This window comes from Tachypleus tridentatus, chromosome 7 (genome assembly GCF_004210375.1).
Source record: "Tachypleus tridentatus isolate NWPU-2018 chromosome 7, ASM421037v1, whole genome shotgun sequence".
Lineage (NCBI taxonomy): Eukaryota > Metazoa > Arthropoda > Merostomata > Xiphosura > Limulidae > Tachypleus > Tachypleus tridentatus.
The window spans coordinates 31,456,751-31,479,823 of NC_134831.1; the positions used below are offsets into that span (position 1 = coordinate 31,456,751).

Consider the following 23,073-nt stretch of genomic DNA (forward strand, 5'->3'; position numbering starts at 1 on the left):
GTGTGTGTGTGTATGTGTGTGCTATGAAACTCGGAAAAGGTACACTTGCCGAGTTGAGCACGACTAATACCTAAAGGCATATATTCCACTGGATTTCATAATTTCTAGCTACAATAATTTCTTGGAATCCATTTAACTTCATAATGATGAAAATTTCTACAGTTTCTCAGCGGATCGTAATTAATTTATAAATTACTACTATTATAGTTTTTAAAGCAATTCAACCCCATTTCTTGGTTTGTAATTCACTTATTATTTTCTAAGTTGAACTTTGAAAAGTTAAAGGTCAAATTGTTAGAAGTAAAGGCGAAGAGTAAAGCATAACCTGCTTCCTCTGCTATAAAGAATAACACACGTTTTAAAAAACAGTGTTATTGTTTTATTCCGTTTTCTGTTTATGTGAGCTCCGAGTGGCTCAAAGTTGAGTATAGAGACCTACAACGTTAAAATTCGGATTTCGATACAGATAGCCTATTTGTCAGCTTTGTGCTTAATGAAAGAAAGCAAACTTGGTGTGTACAGAATGTGTAGAACGTGAAGAAAAATAACCTTTTGAATGTTATCATTGTATTAATGTTCACAGAATACATCAAAAATCTTAAACTGTGAAAACGTAGCATATCAAATACGGCTGTACAAAGAATTCCGAGTTCAAACTTACAAGGTATTTTTTTTTTTTTTTTACATTTACTTTTAATCACATTAATTTTCCTTTCATTACCTCGATCATCTGTGTATGTAATAAGTGAAGTCGAGAAAACCCACTTGTAGAGAAATATATATGTAAAACGGCTCGTTTGGGTTCAGAAAATATTTTTCGTAGAGGAGCGAACAACGTTTCGACCTTCTTTTGTCATCGTCAGGTTCACAAAGAAAGACAGAGGTGACAGACTAGAAGCTGACCACATGTTTGAAAGGGGTTGTGTAACTGAGTGTCGGAATATAGAGGGCGGAGTTAGATGTTTGAGTATATAATTTTATATTATTTATTTTATTATTATTATTGTTCTTTTGTATTGGTTTATTTTGGGTTTAAGTTGTTGTATAAGTAAGGCTTCTTTAATTTTGCGTTTGTTTCTTTATTTAGTATTTGAGTGTTTTCTATGGTTATGTTGTGTTTATTTGACTTGCAGTGTTCGAAAACGTGTGAAGGTGACTTTTTAAGTTCTTTGAATCTGGTTTCGATTTTTCTACTTGTTTCTCCAATATAGAAGTCGTGGCAGTTATCACATTGTATTTTATAAATAATGTTGGTGTGATGTTTGTCAATGCAGTTTTTACATAGTATATACCTCAGTTTTGTGCCTGGTTTTTGAATAAATTTGGTATTAACTAGAATGTCATATTTTTGTACTAGTTTTTGCTTAATGTTGGTTATTTTTCTGCTGATGTCGGGAATATATGGTATGCAGCAGTATATGGTTTCGTGATTTTTTTATTCGTGAGATATATTTACTTTTGTTGGTTGATTTTGCTTTCTGTCTAGGTGTGTGTGTATAATGTTTTCTACGGTTTGTGGAGGGAACTTATTGATGTTGATGAAGTATAGTTTTATTTTGTCTAATTCATCGTTAGTTTTATCCGGTGAGCATAGTTGAAACACAAGCATTACATCCACCACTATACTGGTACAGATATACTCTTTAAAAAAGAAACGCAAAAGGCAAAATATGAGACACATTGTTAACAAGTTTATTCCGGGTAGTTCTGTATGACATGTGTGAAACTTTGCACATTCACTGCTGAACATCCAAAGTCTGCAAAGGCGAAGTCCACGCTTACTAGGTGAAGTTTAACGTCACTCAACGTCAATAACGAGTATGCCCCCCGTGAGCATCAATAACTGCTTGGATCTCCTGCCCATGGAAGCGATGAGATGATGAATCACATCCTGTGGAATGGCTGTCCACTCAGCCTGCAAAGCTGCTGCAAGCTGAGGTAGAGTCTGCGGTTGAGGTTGTCGCCGTCGCAGACGTCGGTCCAACTCGTCCCAAAGATGTTCGATGGGGTTTAAATCTGGTGATCTGGAGGGCCAGGGAAGAACGTTGATGTTGTGGTGTCTGAAGAAGAGAGTGGTGAGTCGGGCTGTGTGAGGACGGGCGTTGTCATGTTGAAAAACGTCGTTGACGTTCACCATGATGGGTTGCACATGGGGCCTAAGAATCTCATAGACGGTTGAGTACGGTCTGATCGGAAATCCTACGCACCCCTGGTATGGTTGAGGCAGTAGACGTCGCAGTGGTGGTCCTATCCCGAAGGTGACGTAACCGGATGTAGCGATCTTGTGCGGGCGTGGTCACACGAGGTCTGCCAGATCGTGGGCGGTCACAAGTTGATCCATGTTGTTGGTGACGATTCTATAGCTTTGTGATGGTGCTTGGGTGGACATTCACAGCAACATCTGATCGAGATTTGCCTGCTTCCAAGCGACCAATGGCGTTGTTGCGTTGTGCTTCAGTCAGTCTTGGCGTAACTGTATTGCGTGTCGGTGGCTTAACACTGAGCTATGGAAACCGAGAACCCGTCACTTTTATAGGGATTTTGCACATGTTGCACTTGCAGAACATGCAGATCTCTCAAACAAATTTATTGGACACGCATGAGTTTTGGCGAAAAATCCAATGTTTTCCTCCGCTTTCAAAGTGCACAACTTTTATTGTCATTTTGGTCTGACAATCAGTGCCTTAACACGTGTGACATCACATACTCTGAGGTTGTAACGTTATTACATATATTTCTCTTTAAAATAACAAAAATATCCCTTTTGCGTTTCTTGTTTTGAAGAGTATATATAGATGACACGGTTACAGAATTCAGACCTACAGAACACACACTTAATTTTTTCAATCACATTAACTCTATACATCCCAAAATTAACTTCACATGTGAACAGGAAAAAAGCAATCAAATATCATTTCTTAACCTTATAATTACAAGAACCGACACACAATTTAAAACAAAAATCCACCGAAAAATCACCCATACATTCCTTGGGACTCAGTACATGAAACAAAACAAAAACTCAATATACTAAGAAACCAAATGAACACAGCTATAAACCTATGTTCAGAAAGGCTATTCTGGTTCGTTATTATTGGATGCTTCGTTGTTGTTCGTTGAATTTTACACAGAGCTACTCCTTTTCTAGTTTGAAATGATTGACTTTAGCGAAGACACTTAACTTAGTCAACAGTGCCTACTCTCAACTTGTGAGATACGCTATCAGAATAATTAAATTTCATCGTTTATGTTACAACGCACCTAAATTTCTTTTTGTGAGTGATAACGGGGGCACAAACTTAGATCAACTTTAAAAAATGAAACAAATAAAATACTCATATTAGGATCCGTAAGGTCTGAGCAATAACGTTACAAGCTCGCGACACTAAAAATTGGGTTTTGATACCCCTGTTGGGTAACACAGATAAGTTTTGTGCTTAACAACGACCAAACTAAAATTTAATGAAGTTTTTTTAATAAGTAAAATATTCATGACTGTTGCACCAGTTTCAAAACTTCGTGAATGAAGGGAAGGTTTCAGGAATTGTTTTTCATTTTGTGACAAGTAAATAAATCATTTGCTTCGAAATGCGAAGATCCAATCAAATTTTGTTCATCACTTAATTATATCTCTTTAAATTTCCTACGAACAACTTTCCTAATAACTTCATGCCTTTTTAGCAATGAAAGGAAAGAGTGCCGTACATATTTAAATTATGAAATATGCCTAGTGTGAAGATTTTGAAATGACCTATTGTTTTTTATTAATTTTTCTGGTTAGGCAAACGTCATCGAAGCGGCGCAATTGTGAAAAATGCAGAAGTTTTCTCATAACAAAAGTTTGTAAGTTGAATATGATTTTATCCCAGCGTCATAAGTTTTTGTTTTTTTTCAGATAAATAAAACAATACAATTTTTAATGTAATAAATTTTAATAAATATTTTTATGATAACATTTGAAATCGTGTGTTTGGATTACCTTCCTATCAATATAAACTCCTAAATCTCGAAAATACTCGACTCCTTCAGTAACTTCACAATAATACATCATTACGTTAACAGGAATGATAATACATTTTATTACGTGTATTTTCTATTTGTTTTCAAGTCAAAAATAATAAATTCCTGTATTTTAAAAAGTCTTCTAAAATATTTCTTTTCCTCAGCCTTTAAAACTAAATAATTATTTCTAAACCAATTAATTTTTAATTTTTATTAAATCTCGTTAATAAGTCACTATTTTCTCTGAATGACTAAAAATTGGATATCTCTAAAGCTTTGTTTTTTCCACTAGTTTTTCAATTACACGAATAACACTGTGTATCACAAATTTTGTTATTTCTTAATTGCTTATGTTGTAAAAGTACTGAAAATGGCCATTATTTCCTTCAAACTTTGAATTTGTGACCTGAATAACGAAATTTAGAAATTAACCTATTTTCTATGTAAAAACGGGGAAAGTTGCACATTTACATTTACATAAAGTCTGAATAAAACAACATATGAATCAAGATTTACATGTATTTATACTAAACTTATACAAAAATGTTTAGAAGTGAGTAGTTTTTCGAGATTTGCGACTGTAATGTAAATCACTTTGACGTATCAGCACCTAAATATAGTCTCCCATGTTTTCCTTATACGCTTCTTGGTAACGGCGTTCAATGTCCAGTATATCTTGGTGGAAGCGCTCGCCTTGCTCCCACGTTCTCCTTGAATTTATCAAGATGAGCGCCAAAAATGTGAAATTTCAGGAACATTCTGCAGCCCGTTTTGCCGTAGTTCTCCACCAGAGCCTCAACCAGTTCCACATAATGTTTGGCCTTATGATTGCCCCAAAAGCCTCAAACGATTGCGACAAAACTGCCCCAAGCTTTTTTTTCCTTCCTGCTGAGCTTCTTGAGGAATTCTGTGCACTCCAGGATCTTCTTTATTTGTGGTCCAACGAAGACACCAGCTTTGACCTTTGCTTTAGACAGCTTAGGGAAGAAGTGTCGAAAGTACTTGAAAGTTGCTGACTCGTTATCAAGAGCTGTGACAAATTGTTTCATAAGACCCAATTTTATGTGCATTGGTGGGAACAACACCTTCTAGAGGTCCTCTAGATATTTAAATTTTAAAAGTCTAAAATGTGTATAATATAAAATCTTGCTATTCAAGCAAGCAAAAATTGTCAGTATTACATTCTAGATTTTTTTTTGCAGTGCTCGCAGGTAAAATGATGGCAGGTTTGTCTTGATCTCCGACAGGCATGCCGAAATATGCCTTGTAGGCTTCACACATTTTAGCAAATGCTGTCACAGAGTACTTTATGCTCTTGTCTTGATAAATTGGCCACATGCATAGCAGAATGTGTCTGGAGAATGCTTGCAACTTCTTGATGCCATCTCTGATAAAATCAGATAGGTCTGTGTTCACTTAAGCAACTAGAACTGTATGTATATAGTAATATATATTACTATGGAAAGTTCTACGACATTCTAGAAAGTTCTTGTAAGTTTGAGAACATTCTCTATCAGCTACTCAGCACTAAATCTACCTGGTAAATGTTCTGGGTAAATGGGTAAATTTGATAATTTCTTTATCCTGGTCACAAAAGTAAAGTTTGAAAACTAGGTCTTTTCATTTCATTTAATCATAAGCAATTGGGAAATAACACTTTTTGCCCAGAAACAAGAAAAAGTGAAAATTTTGTTACATAATGTAATTTATAAATACCGAAACTAAAACAAGGCCTATGGCAAAGCCTTATAGCACACCATAGATAAGTTGAAATTAATTGCTTTCATACGTTCTAATTTAATTTAGAAAGCAGCAACTATTTATCCTCAGTAATATTTTACCTTTATCATGAAATGTTTTTGAAAGTTATAAGTCTACTCTGATATTGTGTTTCCACAGGTTTATTTAAAACTAAAATTAGTAAACAGAAATATATATCAATCTATATTTTTGAAATGATTATCAACAGCAAATAAATTAATTAATTTTATAATATGGAACTTTCTTTTTCGTAGCTCAAAAGTAAAGAATGAGTTATCTGCACTTTTCTCACCACGGGTAATTCAACTTTGGATTTTAACTTTTATAAATTATAGGAGAGGGACTAATATTTCAGTATCATCTACTTTATTCGCGTGAATTACTATAGGTAGTTTTTTTAGATAAATGACTTTCCGAGGTGGCGATTTTTTAAAAGAAATATTCTTTGTTTGTTAATACACATTTTAAAAAAAAATAAATATTGGTATTTATTCTGACCCAGGACACTTTCAGAGTCTGAATGCATTATCATGTCGCGTTTGTTTTCACTTAAATATATAAACTTTCAAGGTTCACCTTTTTAGATGAACGGTATTTCTTACTCATCAAACCATCAAGTTTCAACTACTGACATGCAGTAATAATTGAATTTATATTCAAATTTTGTTAGATCGTTCTATATCAAGTATATAACATTTATATCTACAATTTCTTTAGGGAAATTATTTCCATCGACCAAAGATTTTAACTTTTGGTTTTCACTACTATCTTAATGTTATTTGTAATTTTTAAATTTATTGCTGTAATAATAACCAATTTATTCTTTTAACGATCTTTATGGCCGTAAATTTATTTCCTCATGATCCCTCCTTTCAATTATTACTGTACGCAATGATGTTCTCATAAATAAATTTTGCAAATACGTTTTCCATATTCCTCTTCTTACCAATTTAGGTTATGTGAAAATAATCCTTTGGATAACCGTTAGCATGATTATAATATGGATATTTAAATTGTCTTTATTATGTATATACTATAATATGTTAGCCAGTTTTTCATTGAAATCGGGTTTAGTAATCTCATGTAAGGAATCTAATTGCTATAAATTTGTTGTTTTAAAATTTATTAAATTTTCCGTTATCACTATTGCATTCTCCATAAATAATTGTACCATTTTTTTTCTCTACATATGAACTTTTATTTTATATCCTTAAACACGTTGTTATTCTCTTTCGTCTCTCTGGATGTGTATCCCGCTTTAGGATTATTGTATTAAACTTGAAATCAGTTAAGTTTGGAAAGGTAGAATTTATATTGACAATAATTGTAACTGTTTCTTTCCAGCATACGTTTGCTATTAGTTTAAACTTGTTTACTTAACGTAAAAAAAATATCAATTTCAAAATTAATATAAGACTTTGTTTTAAAACATTTGATTACAAGTCATATGACAATAACATCCACTATGTAATCGCAGTGAAACGGCAAGTATCAGAATTATATTTTGACAGTGATTAACATTGCACGTTTAAGATGTGTAAATGATGATTTTCACCGACTCAAAGTATTTATACATTCAAACCATAATGATGTGTTCAGAAGGAGGGCTGGGAGATCAATAGTGATGTTTATTTCATTGAAATGCCATTATAAAACAAAGGTACATAAACTTTAGAACAACAATCGTCCAGAAAGATACCTGTGGCAATTCATTCCCCAACCGTGGGATCCAGCATAGCCAGGTTGTTAGGGCAATCAGGGGGTCGTGGGTACGAATCTTCATCTTACCAAACGTGCTCTACCTTTTTTCCGTGGGAACGTTCATAATACTTCAATCAATCCCACTATTCATTGGTAAAGAGTAGACCATGAGTTGATGGTTAAAAGTGATGACTAGTCTTACACTGCTAAATTAGGGATGGCTAGCGCAGATGATTTTCGTGCAGCTTTTTTCGAAATTCAAACCAAACTATATTGTACCCTTGGTAAACATAGTGCGAAGTGTTTGTAACAGATGAGGGCTCATGAACTCGAAGGTTAGTGACCAAAGCGGTAAGAAGGATCTCCGTCTGGAAAAGCAAAATAGACATGTGTACACGAGTTGCTGCCTCGACATATTTGTTCAACAACTGCGTAACTCAAGCAGTGGGGAATGCAACCGAGTATCCATGCTATCCTATATGAAAACATATCGATGAATGTGCCAGACACAGCGTTTAGGAATTTCTATGTGATCGGACTTTTGAAACGAGTACCACGAAACAGTCGTTTTCATCCACTTAATGCCTAATACAAAGTTTGCAGTGTAGTGGTGCGTTTCTTGAAGGAGTCTTTTTGTAGTGGAAACTACGCTTCAGAGCTATTTTCAAGATAAATGGCTGACAGACAGACCACGATCGGACTAGTTATATGGACTGTAATGACTTGGCGAGGGTCCAAAATCGCATACTTTTCAACCTGGATATATCTCCTCGATATTTGTTTTACTTTTTTTTTTTTCAAGCTCTCTATCCACTGTTATTTTGTTCTTTTCGATTCAAATTGTATATTAGTCCGTCTTGCTTTATTTTCATTACAAACTAGTAATCTGTAAACAATTTGTTCATTTATAATTTTTAATCGAATTCGGAACATTTGCTATTTTTGTGAACTGTTTTACCTTCACTTTATTCCTTAGTTTTCTCACGAGAATATATAATTTCTATATCGTAGTGTAAGGTTGAAATTTATTTAACTTCCATTTTACGTCTTTAATCTCTTTTGTATCGTAATTATTAATTTATTAGTTTTGTTTTAAGTGTGTACTGTTTTCGATTATTTCGTTGTTATCTTTAATTTTAAAACTTAATGTGATTTATTCGAGTAATAAAAATCACACGACCCGGTATGTCCAGGTGCGTTAAGGCGTTCAACTCGTAATCCGAGGGTCGCAGGTTCGAATCCCGGTGGCACCCAACATGCTCGCCCTTTCAGTTGTAAGGGCGTTATAATGTGACGGTAAGAGTAGCCCAAATATTGGCGGTGGGTGGTGATGACTAGCTACCTTCCCTCTAGCCTTACACTGCTAAATTAGGGACGGCTAGCGCAGATAGTCCTTGAGTAGCTTTGCGCGAAATTAAAAAAAAATAAAATAAAAATCACAATTATTGTTTATTTCAGCTTAAAGTTACACGATGGGCTGTGTGCGCTGTGCCAGTCATGAAAATCAAACCCGAATTTTATTTTTCTAAAATCATTTACACACTGAGAGGATAGACTTTTAACATTTTTCTATTGCTGTGAATATATAATTTAAGGAGTTAACTAATGGTTTTTAAACACTTTAAGGAATTCATTAAACATGTTTGTGTTTGTAGCCCAATTCATATTGGTGATAACAAGTAATACTTCGTGTTTTATTTAATCATATGATTCTACACAACCTTATCGCTTCTACATTTATGACACTCAAGTTTCTTTTCCCTAACCATATACTGAAATTTAACTTTTAAAGCCCAAGTGTAATGTTAATGTGCATTTAATGCAATGAAACGATTCATAAATATCAATAATTTCTTCACTGAATCACAGGTTCTTTCTTTCTTAATATTTATGTCACAAAATTATCTCAACATATAACTTGCTTTGTTTGGAACTAAGCACAAAGCTATACGATGGACTACCTGTGCTTTGGTCACCATGGGTATCGAAATCCGGTGCCTAGCGATGTGAATCTCCAGACATTCCGCTGTGCCACTGGGGCGCAATAAGGAACTAAAGAACACTATGCAAGTTTATTCAACTCGTGAATAACAGTTAATAAATAGCACATCTAATTCGTTTATTTACCCTCAACCAATTTCTACACCAAAATGTATCGCAAACGCAATTTTTGTAAGGTTTATATTTGAAATAACCTTCATACTCCTCAAGTTAAATTAACCATTTAGATTACGTTCAGAATGTTCTGTAGTCGACACTTTTTGTACATTCAACCATTGATATGACTGAGTAGATACTTGTTGATTTAACAACCGATAATCAAATTCAAAATGCCTTAATCAGAAAATTTGAAGAAGATTCGAAATTTCGCAACAAATGAGCCATGCGACGCCCCACGGGTTCTGTTGCTTTTCTGATAATAAACGCATTATATCATCGCCTGCATTCAATAAATAATACAATCCAATAAGATATATTTTTCTTTTTTCAACTTTTATGAAATAAAATTGAAGAGAATCCCTCATTAATTCTTTTTAACAACCACGTAAACTCTTAGGTAATTGGAAAAGGCTCTGTAAAGTTTCAACAACATTTGAAATTTAAACCCTTAAACGATACAAAAGTTTCACAAAACCTGAATTATCTTTAGCGGCATGTGAGACCAGCCATTTATAATTTACTATATCACTACATTAAGTCTAGAGTCAAAAAGGGTTAAAAGCAACATATAATGATTTGCAGTTTTAAACTAGTTAATAATTTTATAATCATGACCAAAAATATTCTGTAAATATAAAGTAATCATTGTACTGATAAAGTTATTGTATTTGTGTGAAAACGCGCACTCTAGCATCTTTACATACTTAAAATAAAAATCCTTTTCATAGCAACAAATCTTGGATAATTTTAATTTTCAATGCACCGTGATTCTAAGATAAGTTATACAATCTACATTTACTTTGCGTTCAAACTTCGCTTTGAAATGCTTGAAGAAATATCCAATAAACTTGCATTTGTTTTCTCTGTAAAGCGATGGCGCTCACGAAACTGCTGCACCATTAGTAAAAAATACTGCTGGCCAAAATCGTAAGGCCAATGAACATGAAGACAAATATGAATTTTGCATTGTTAGACTCAACCACTTATTTGAGTAGTGCTTCGAAAGATGAAAATAAGAAAAGAGAAGATAAAAAAAAAAAACTTTTTAGCATTTAATAGGGAAAATGTGAACACCATGAAATTAGCCTAAATACTAGCTGGTCAAAAGTTTAAGACCATACCAAAGAGAAGTCCTAATCAGGGTAGAAAATCCCCAACAAGAGGTCTCAGTAGTGAGTTGCACGGCCATCATTGCGAATAACGGCAAACATTCGCTTCGGCATGGTCGATATAAGCATTTCCAGAAGGCTAGCTGGAATATTATTCGAAGTGATGAAGATGGCTTCACGAGGATCATGCACTGTTTGGAATTGACGTCCATATCTATAGATTTCCCTTGCCATCCACCCTTAAACATTTTCAATGAGGTTCAGTTCGGGCGAACACGCTGGATGGTCCAAAAGAATCACGTTATTCGCCATGAAAAAGTCCTTTGTCTTGCGGGCATTGTGGATTGCAGCGTTGTCCTGCTGAAAGATCTAGTCATTTCCACACAAGCGATGGCCTTCAGTAAATAAAGATGCTCTCTTCATGTCAATGTAGCCAGCTGCTGTTTGACGCCCCTGTATAACCTGAAGTTCCATGGTTCCAGGAAAGAAGAAAGCATCCCAGATCATGATGGAACCTCCTCCACTGTGTCGTGTAGAAAATGTCTTAGGTGGGAAATCCTTATCGTGCCAGTAACGTTGGAAGCCATCTAGACCATCCAGGTTAAATTGTTTCTCAACATAGAACAAAAACTTTCGTCCACGTTTCTACGTCCCATGTTTAATGCTTCTCAGCAAAGTTTAACAGAGCTGTTTCGTGGTGTGGAAGGAGGCGTGACCGTTGAAGATGTTTACGGTTTTTAAAACCTTTCTCTCGTAGTTGCTGTCTTATTGTTCTTGAGCTACATTCTGCGTCCGTTAGGGCCTTAATCTGGTTCGACGATCGGCAGGTGTCTTATCGGACAACCCGTTGAATTTTCCTGCTCAACGCCAGCGAAATTTTTTTAAGCAGACCACTTGAAATTCTCGTTCCGTATCCCTCAGGGTCTTTTCGGAAATTTGCAACAGCAGTTTTACTACACCCAATCTCACCAGCGATGCACGTTGAGAGAGACGTTACTTTTGCAGCTCGACAATTCTGCCACGTTCAAACTCTGTCAACTTTTTAGCCTTTGCCATGTTTCTACCCAATGCAACACAGAAGATATCGGTGGGAGATGTTGACAACGCTAATGCTTGAACACAAATGACTAAATTTCGTTACGTGTTCACCGATTAACGCTTCGTTTCAGTATAGTCTTAAACTTTTGACCAGCTGGTATTTAGGCTAATTTCATAGTGTTCAAATTTTTCCTATTAAATGCTAAAAAAAGTTTTTTATTTTTATTTTCCCTTTTCTTATTTTCATCTTTCGAAGCTCTACTCAAATAAGTGGTTGAGTCTAACAACGCAAAATGCATATTTTTTCTTTATGTTCATTGGCCTTAAGATTTTGGCCAGCAGTGTATAAATATACCCATTTGTCGGTACCCCCAGAAGGAAATCTTCACCACAATAAACAACATCAACTTCTCCTGTACTGTCGCATTAGAAACATATTAATCTCATAATGTATAAAATATAATTATATTATTATATATATCAGAAGCTATTAATAAATCTAACACAGATTTCTTCAATAATATATCATATTAGTTTGTATCAGTAAAATGCGTTACAAACACATAGTCACTGTTCAATAGCGATTTTAACATTTGAAAACTCGCCGGTTAGTTCTTAAAAGAAATATCAATAGATGTTGTTTGTTTATTAAAATAAAAACATTTAAAAGATCGCATTATAACAAGAGAAATAGTTTTGTAAGAAGAACATTTACAAATGACCATTGTTGTTATTTTTTTATAATGCTTTACTTTTATTTATATTTGTTATAAGTTGCTAATATTAGGCTTATTACATTTCTAAGCACAGTACTGTTAACATAGCTTCTTCAGGACTTTAAAGCATTTGCAAAGTGTATCAGTTGGTACGGTTGCACTTAACAGTAGGGATCGTGATGAGACAAAATGGTAGCATTAAAAACAACGCCCACTTTAAAAATACCTTTAAATTGCTTGTATATACGTGTTTATAAAGTGAATGAAGAGTTCACTATTTCAACGAATTTTTAACAAAGTAAGTAAGTGATTTTTTAGACGAATGTATCGAAAAAAATAATGAACATCATTGCTGTAGTTCATTTACAGAACTCTTACCTCTATGGTTCCAGTAATCCTACAAGACCAATAATATCTTTATGTATACTGCGAGTCGTGGTGTCTGTCCGAGCGTTCTATGTTTCCAACCAGGCATGGCCAGGTGGTTAGAGCACTTGACACGCATCTAAGGGTTACGGGGTTCTAACTTCCGTTCCACCAAACGTGCTTTCTTTTTCAACCGTACGAATCTCATGAGGCAACAATAAATTCCACTATTTTTTGGTGAAAATGTAGCCCAAAAGTTGGCAGTGGATGGTAATGACTAGCTTCCTTTTGTCTAGTTTTACACTGTTAAATTAGGGCATCTACGAGAGAAAGGCTTTAAAAACCGTAAAAGTCTTCAAAGGCCACGCCTCCTTCCACACCACGAAACAGCTCGGTTAAACTTTGCACCAAAGAAGCACCAAACATGGGACGTAGAAAAGTGGAGGAAGGTTTTGCTCTCTGTTGAGAATGAATTTAACCTTGATGGTTCAGTTGGCTTCCAAAGTTACTGGCACGATAAGGATATCCCACCAGGGATATTTTCTACTCGACACAATAAAAGAGGTTCCATCACGAACTGGAGTGCTTTCTCCTTCGACGCAACAATGGTTATACAGGAGTGTCAAACTGCAGCTGGCTACATTGGCATGTTGGAGAGAGCATTCTTTTTGACTGAAGGTCATCGCTTGCGTAGAAATGACTGGATCTTTCAGCAGGAAAACGCTGCTATCCACAATGCCTGCAGGACAAAGGACTTTGTTATGGCGAATAACATGATTCTTGTGGACCATCCAGCGTGTTCGCCCGAACAGAACCCCATTGAACGTGTTTGGAGATGGAAGGCAATGGGAGTCTATAGAAATGGACGTCAATTCCAAACAATACATGATCTTCGTGAAGCCATCTTCACCACATGGAATAACATTCCAGCCAGCCTTCTGCAAACGCTTATATCGACCATGCCAAAGCGAATGTTTGCAGTTATTCTCATTGAAGGCCGTGAAACTCACTACTGATACCTCTTGTTGGGCATTTCCTACTCTGTTCAGGACTTCTTTTTGGTATAGTCTTAAACTTTTGACTAGCTAGTATTTGGGCTACTTTCATAATGTTCATATTTTCCCTATTAAATGCTAAAAACGTTTTTTATTTTTTATTTTCCCTTTTCTTACTTTCATCTTTTGAAGCTCTACTCAAATAAGTGGTTGAGTCTAACCACGAAAAATGCATATTTTTTCTTTGTTCATTGGCCTTAGGGGTTTGGCCAGCAGTGTATGTAAGCATGCATACGGTGTTTGTGTTTGTCTGTGTAGACTACGTCCCAGACTGTGTGGTATGTGTGTGTGTGTGTCTATGTTCAGAACATAAATTTATAAATAAATATACACATCAAATCTTCAAAATGTACGTTCAAAACCAAGTCTTTCATGTTCTATTTTATACTATAATACCACTTTGATTTTGTGAGTTTTGGTTGGCGGTACCCATACATTCGTATCTTATAGTATTGATGCAGCATAAATTAAATATTTAATGTAGATTTAAAACTTTAGTTCACGCACAGTTATGCCCTTAAAACATTAAAACAAGAAAATTTGTGTGAATTTTATTGCATAATCATTAAAAATTCAATACAGTAATTTTCCTGTTGGTATCCGTTGTGTTACCATGTATGAAAATTGTCATAGAAAAGAATGTATGAATAAATACTCAAAGACTATTATATTGACAATGACATACATTTAGCAACTTTTTAAAGAACCTTTTCCTCGCCCACACATTCAGTTGTTTCTCTTTTAACAGTTGTTGCTTTTAACTACAAAAACAATGTATCTTGAGGCTAATGATTGTATCACTTTGGCCCAACATGGCCAAGCGTGTTACGGCGTGCGACTCGTAATCTGTGAGGCGCAGGTTCGCATCCCCGTCGCGCCAAACATGCTCGCCCCTTTAGCCGTGGGGACGTTATAATGTGCGGACAATCCCACTATTCGTTGGTAAAAGAGTTGCCCAAGAGTTGGTGGTGGGTGGTAATGACTAGCTGCCTTTCCTCTAGTCTTACACTTCTAAATTAGGGACGGCTAGCACAGTTAGCTCTCGAGTAGCTTTGTGCGAAATTCAAAAACAAACAAACAAACAATCGTACCTCTTAATATAAATATGATTAATGTCAAATACCTTTTGGATAGAAACGTCATCAGACGTTTTTTTACTTCTATTTTTAACTGTGTATCCACTTAACGTGATTTTTCTTTATGAAACATCAGATACAAGAATATTCAAAAGTAGCGCATGAACACACATGACCATTATTTAATAGCTACTAAAAGTACTCTACAAGTTGTACAGGTTCGAAAGCTATGTACGAGGATGGCTTTAAGAGTATTCCATGATGATTTCAGTGAAGTGAGGACAATAATCCTTCTAAACGCTCTATTTTTTCCTGTTATATTCTCTTGGAAAGAAAGTTTTATGAACAAATCATTATTGTGTTGGAAACCTCACATGTACTGCTTCTGTAAACAAACGAAGCCAATAAAGCAGAGGTGAGCAACTTATTTTTCATAGTTGTCACAACTGTGGCTAATGAAAGCAACGTTGGTCACACTATTAAAAAAATGAAAGATGTTAGTTTAATCAAAATAATTGCCTTTCAACTAACCTTTAATGTAAAAATTGATGGGGGTTTTCATCAAAAAGTTCGGTGAAATTTGGCTTAATATCTATCCTCAATGAGCATCTTAGCTCTGCCTTTAAATTTATCAGTAAGCTGAGATCTGTATCTAGACTTAAGAAAATCTAGCACAGAAAATTTTGACATACACACCCATGTGTATCCAAACATGAGCAATAATTTTCAAATTGTTATCTTTAAATTTGGAAGACTTTCATTTATCAAAATGATGAGATACATCTCTCTGACAGAACATTTTTTTTATCTTTTATGCGTTCTACACTTTGCAGGGTAAACATCTTGTCTTTAAATCCACACTTATCTAAAGACAAAAAAGATATAATTTCGTTACTGAAATTTTGTAAGTCAAATTGAAATAGATCATGCAAAAATGCTTTGATCATGCTTTGAGACGGGTGATTTCATTCACACGATTTTTGTTATCAACTTTAACTTTTACATCAAATTCAATTTGAAAATTGTTAAAGCGTTGCTTAGGTTGTATATTTTATTTCTACAAACTTTGTTACACAGAAGACAAACTGACTTATTATTTGCTCCAAACACTACAAATTTCAATTCTCAACTTTCATTAAATTATCTTTTCTTGTTCCTTCAGTCATGTGCCATTCTCTTTTCAGCAGTAATGCAGAACCAATTAAATTGTCTTTATTTTCTGAGTTTTCACCATCATCTGGATTCTTTCGTTATCCACTTATCAATATTATGAGGCTAAAAACAAAATATATTTAAACAATTAAGTTGCACAATAAAAATATGTTTGCAAGACATGCAAAACAACGCATACTCGATAACTAACATCTAAACCAGACTGACATTACAAAATGGGCGGAATTTGTAGCAGTGATGAAGCGCGCAACATTAGCGATGACATAAGGCAGTGCAGTTGCTGATTAACAATTTGCGACAAAAAATAAATGATTTGAAAAAGTTGATTCCTAAAGTCGAGCTGGACACGTGGCCACTGGCCATGGAGTTGCCCATCCCTGCAGTCGAAGATGGTTAACACCGCTCCAGCTGTAAAAATACCATTTACACTCTTCACGATACATAGCGTGACATAAACCTGAACTGTTAACTATAGATATTTCAACCTAAATTACTGCCAGAATTTAGCTGTGGGATTAGCCTAAATGTCATACACAGTTTAAGAGTTTCTGTATCTTTTCAGTGGCCAAAGAGAATCTTATAATAGTTTACCTTTAAAAATCATAATTACGCCTTTTAGTAAATATTCTGGAGTTTATTTGGGTTTACACGAGATATGTCTCACAAAGAGCCAGCTTCTCCTGTTTTTCGACTTTTCAAAACAGGGTTGTTACATAGAGTGAAATTTAAGTATGAACATACCATACACGCAATCTAACACTTAAGTTTTCTCATTAAACAAGCTCAGACTAAACATTTCTCTTATGTCAACTAAGATGGCTATTGTAAATGAAAAATAAAAAATGGTTAGTGAAAATAAGGCATGTATAAATAGATGGAACAATGAAGTTTTATTGTTTCATGTAGGTTGGGTTCCATAAATTAACCCCTCGGTGTGGATTCCTGCACGTGATGAGGGTACCTCCCAGGGAAAGTTCTGTTCTTTCAGCTTACCTCTGTTGGGATTTAAACATCCACCCACGTGTTTGCCGTGCGTGGCAGTCCGTGAAGGGTGGGAGATGATTCTGGTGGTTGAGAAATGCAACCCTAACACCACTTTGGCCTTGAATTCCTGAAGATGGGCGCCCTTGGGGTAGCCCCTAGGGTTAATCGGCTGGTCTACTTGAGCTAGGGTCAACCAAGTACCAGTATTGGATGTTCTCAACAGGTGTTGTGGACATTATATCTATTGCTGGTGTTTGAGTATAGTGCTCACGAAATCCTTGCATTGCTGCAGTGTCCTTGCTTGACATTGTAGTACGTCCCCTTCTACGGCACTATGGTGGGTCAGATCAGTGGGAACTAAATATTTTTTATTATGGATCCTCCAAATAAAAACTTAAAATAATGAAAAAACACTCCAGAGGTAAACGACCACGTCTTCAAGATTTTGAGCAGCAATATTCATCTGTAATACATGTACCTCGTTTTCTTATACTACATTCTCCTTCAGACAAAGGTTTAGGGCAGAAATCTCCCTTTTTCATTCAGAAGCAACTACAGAGACTTCTTGGCTCTCTAGAATCACAAAAGAAGTTTTGCTCTAGTGACATATTGGTGGAAACTTGTTTTTTTTGTTTTTGGAATTTCGCACAAAGCTACTCGAGGGCTATCTGTGCTAGCCACCCCTAATTTAGCAGTGTAAGACTAGAGGGAAGGCAGCTAGTCATCACCACCCACCGCCAACTCTTGGGCTACTCTTTTACCAACGAATAGTGGTATTGACCGTCACATTATAACGCCCCCACGACTGAAAGGGCGAACATGTTTGGCGAGACGGGGATGCGAATTCGCGACCCTCAGATTATGAGTCGCATGCCTTAACACGCTTGACCATGCCGGGCCATTGGTGGAAACATCCACATCTCAACACAGTGAACTTCTTTTGCATTCAAAGGCGATTGGGGATATACCTGTTGAGGTTACGCCTTATGCTACTTTGAATTCGTTACGAGGAATTATTGTTGAGAGGAATCTGAAGAACATCCCTAAGTAAGAGATTCTTGCTGGTTTCTCTACTCAAGGAGTTTCCACAGTGAGGCATCTCTCCACTCGCAAAGATGGAATTACGATACCGATCTACATCCTCATTTTGACATTTACATCACCACGTCCACCTTCCACCATCAAAGCAAGTTATCTTAATTGCAGGGTACGACCATACATTTAAATCCTCTCCAATGGTTCCAGCGTCAGTGGTTCGAGCAGGTATCTGGCCGTGACGTGTGCTCGTTGTGGTGGCAAGGACCATAATGCTTATGAGTGTGAGACAGATTCTCATTGCATCAATTGCAATGGCTCTCACCTGTCTTACTTTCTTTCTTGCCCTAAATGGTTAGAAGAAAACGAGGTGCAGCATTTGAAAAATATTCATAATGTTACTTATCCTGAGGCTCGAATGTTGCTGTCCACTACTTCATCTAGAATTATGCTGCTGCACTTCATTTCACTACTACAGTGGGAGTACAGACAGATCTCTCTCCGCCTCCCAAAGAATCGTTCTGAAAATAAATTAAACGTCTTTTCACCTCCATGGTTAAAGTTGATGAATCAACTTCAACACCTATCTCTGTCTTTTACATACATTCCAACAAATTCCAAGATCCACTTCATTTAGTTCCAGGTACAGGCATTTCCTCGAATACATTTTCTTCTCCCACCCCAAGATGCAAAACGATCATTTGTTCACGTCCTTATTCACTCTAATCATCATCCAACAGCAAAGACCTGCTCAATCGAGTCAGGACAGGATCCATGGAGGTCGATAGACCTCCCTCGAATAAAGACAGTAAAGAAAAAAGACATCGTCGTAAACTGATAGTTTATCCACTCAATTCGCCAGCACATAAATAAAAATGGCCACCTTGATACCCTGGAATTGTCGAGGTTTACCTTCTAATCCGGATGACATAAAATCACTGATTGCTTCCTGCCATACTGTACGTCTTTCTTTATAGAAAACATTTCTGAAACTTGCTGATACAGTCACTTTCTTTGTATACAGTCGGTTTTCTTTGTACAGAAATGACAGGCCGTGTGATCGACGAGTGCATGGAAGGGTGGCACTGTTGGTTGATCAGCATGTGTCCACCCTGTCTTTGCCACTCGACACACTCTTGGGTGCCGTACCTATCCGTGTTTCCTTGGGTCGTACCATCACTCTTTGTTCTCTCTACCTGTCGTCTGAAGAGACATATGATCAATCAGACCTTGATGTTCTCATTGAAGAGTTGCCGTCTCCATTTTTAATCCTGGGGGATTTTAATGGACATCATCGCTCTTGGGGAAGTGCTAATATTGATGGGAGGAGTCGCTCCGTAAAGCATATACTATCTGATCACAACATTTCTCTTTTCAGTACTGGTTCTTGTACTTATTTCATGCACTTAGTTAATATTTTGCTACTATCGATTTCTGAATTTGCTTCTCTGCACTATTCTTCCTTTTTTCATGGTTCACGAGGCAGTGATTATTTTCCTATGATTTTGAGAGAGACTGGCCGTGGTTGATGCCGCTCGGATGGAAGCTGAATCAAGCAAACTGGCCATTTTTCACTGCTCTCGCTGAAGTTGTTCCTGCTATCGTCTGTAAACCATCAATAGACGACTGTGTGGCAGCAGTAACTGATTTTACTATACAGGCATCTGCTCAATGTTTTCCTAAAACATCGACAGTTTTTTCAATGAAAATCTCGTCTTTGGTGGAATGCCACCTACCACATGGCACGGAGGTCTCAAAAACAGGCCTGGGTTACTTTTCGTAGGTATCCCACACTCTCTCACTTCATTGCTTTCCTGCAGGCCTGTACACATGCTCTGTGAGTAAGACGTCAAAGCCAGAAGGACTCTTGGATTAAGTTCACAACCACCATATCCTCTACCACCAGTTCCAAAATAATTTGGGACAAGATTCAAAAGTTAAGAGGGCAATATAATTCCGTCCTTCTCTCGATCATACTCTCTGATGGCCAGGAAGTGTCTGATACCCGGAACATCACCGATACTCTGTGAAACCTCTTGCCAGGTATCTAGCACTTCTTCTTCCTCCACCTTCTTAGCCATCACCTTTTTCCTTTCGAACTGATTGTCTCTAATGCTATAATCGCCCCTCAAACTCAAACTGGCCCTTCATCGGTCTGGCAGTACATGGTTGGACCTGATGATGTACACTATGAAATGCTGCACCATCTATCTTCTGCTTTTCATGTTATTCTTTTGATTGTTTTCAACCGGCTCTGTCAAGAAAATGTTTTTCCTGATGCCTGGCACAAGACTATATCCTACCTTTCTCTTATTCTGGGAAAGATCCCATCATTCCTTTAAAATACCGTCCAATTGCTTTGATGAGCTATCTCTGTAGGACCTTATATAGGATGGTTAATGCTTCGCTTGTTTGGTTCCTCGAATTAAACAACCTCCTTTCACCAATCTAGTGTGGGTTCTGATGACAGCGCTCTACCAAGGAACCACCTGATTCGATTTCAAAGGTCAATATGAGAACCCTTTCTCATATGAAACCTCTTCTATCAATATTCTTTGACATTGAAAAGGCTTATGATACAACATGGAGGTATGGCATTTTGCGAAACCTCCATATACATGGATTACGTGGCCATTTGCCAGTTTTTATTAATTTTTTTTAATGGACAGACGATTCGAAGTTCGTATGGATTCAACACTTCTAAAGGAACTTGGAGTCCTTCAGGGTTGTGTTTTGAGTGTCACACTTTCCAGTGTAAAGATTAATGCCATCACTGAACAACTCCCTCTTACTGTTACAAACGGGCTCTATGTCGACGACTTTCACAACTCATGTCAGTCGTCGAACATGAGGTGTAGTGAACGACAGCTAGAGACTGCACTGAATCTTCTACTGAAGTGAACTACAGCAAACGGCTTTAACTTTTTTCTATCTAAAACCGTTTGCATGCACTTTTGCCGCCAACTGGGTATTCACCCTGATTCTGAACTCCGAATCGTTGAAGTTTTGCTCCCTGTGGTCCCTGAGACAATGTTCTTGGGGAGCTTATCTTTGACTGTAAGATGATCTTTGTACCACAAATCAAGCAGTTATGAGTCAAATGCACAAGAGCACTGAACATCCTCCGTGTCCTCTCTTCTATCACTTGGGAAGCGGATCGATGTTCTATGCTAAAGATATATCGTGCTTTTATTCAATAGAAAGTTGACTATGGATCACTGGTCTATGGCTCTGCTTGGACCTCGACCTTAAACATGCTAGATCCCGTTCATCATTAAGGACTTCGGCTCTGCACTGGGGCTTTCTGCACCTCCCCAGTTCAGAGCTTATTCACAGAGTCTCATGAACCTTCTTTGTGCTTCTGCCGATTGCAACTATCTTTACTATAAGCTTCAAAACTTCATCCCTTACCAAAGTGTCCCGCGTGGGGTTCTGTTTTTCTTCCTCGGTGGTCCAGACTTTTTAGAACAGAAGATCTGCTGTTGCTCCTTTTGGCCTTCGTATCCAGGTGCAGTTTGATTAATTAGTTCTGTCCTTGGATAATATCGAATTTTACATTCCCTAAATGTGACCTATCTTTAAGTCATCTGAGAAAAGCAGACACTCCCGATTGGACATACTGTCTGTTATTTGCTGGACGTCTTTCAAACCATCCTATCATTCCTATTTATACAGATGGTTCGAAATCAGGTGATTCTGTAGGCTCTCTGGCGTGGTTTGTTTTGGTTTGGTGGTTGCACACAGAATCCCCTCTACAGTTTCTGTGTTCACTGCTGAACTGTATGCCATATCTCTTGCCCTGGATCACATAGAAGTTGAGCAGTACCCAAATTGCACTATTTGTACTGACTCGCTTAATTCTCTACTGGCCCTGGAATCGCTTCACTTTAGTTCACACCCTGTTCCCGCACATATTCAAAACCAACTGGTTCATTTCTCTTTAACATCTATTTTTGTCCAGTTTTTCTAGATACCAGGCCACGTTGGTATTCGCGGGAACGGGCTCGCCGACCCCGCAGCTAAATCTATCTGCTCTGGCACTCACTGCTGTCCCTGTTCCATACATGGATTATGGTCCTGTATTCAAGGCTCGGCTCCATGCCAGTTGGCAGTCGACTTGGAGTGAGAAACTTGAAAACAAGTTTTTCTAAATAAAATCCTTTATTGGAGTTTGGCCGTTTTGCTTCTGTAAGGATCTGAAAGAGGAAGTTGTTATAACTAGACTACGTATTGGTCACAGTTTTTTAACTCATCATTTCTTTTATCTGGAACTGATGCAACAATGTGTAGTCTAGTTATAACAACTTCCTCTTTCCGATCATTACAGAAGCAAAACGGCCAAAGTCCAATAGTTAAGAGTCATAACGACGGCGTAATTATAACCATATCCTGCCCCCAGATTTGTCCATCACGTTAGACAGTACTACTGGTGATGGTGACACTGTCCACCTTGGAAATGTTTTTAGATTTCTTGAAAACCATTAATCTTTTTAATGCCATTTAAGTTTTTATTTTATAAATTAGACTTTTTTAAAAGGTGATTCCGTTTTAAGAATCAAAGTACATCTAGTTTGATTTAAAACTAAAAAATAGCCGTAACATCAAATAACTCGATACCAGGACTGGAAAAGCCAACTTCAAGTGACTAACGCTTCTGTTTGAACTATCCGTTTGTCATCCTGGCAGTTATAATAATTTAAAATTTTGCTACAAGTCTTTTGAAACTTTTATTATTTTAATTTCTAAAACTGACCATAACGTCAAATATCTCCAAACTAGGGTCTGGAAAGGTCAACTTCAGGTGACTAACGGTGGTTGTTGAACTCAGCTGTTAGTCTTCCTGGCGAGTTATGATAATTACACTTATGCTATACAAAGTACTTTACAACTTGTATTA

General features: G+C 36.7%; 1 pseudogene across 1 annotated transcript in view; it reads left to right on the forward strand.

Moving 5' to 3' along the window:
* The window catches only part of LOC143255373 (irregular chiasm C-roughest protein-like), a 124,566-nt pseudogene that overhangs the window by 12,888 nt on the left and 88,605 nt on the right, over window positions 1-23,073 (forward strand). The window contains exon 2 of the transcript XR_013030573.1: window positions 3,782-3,843. The product of XR_013030573.1 is annotated as an irregular chiasm C-roughest protein-like (transcript). The remainder of the gene's footprint in view (window positions 1-3,781; window positions 3,844-23,073) is intronic.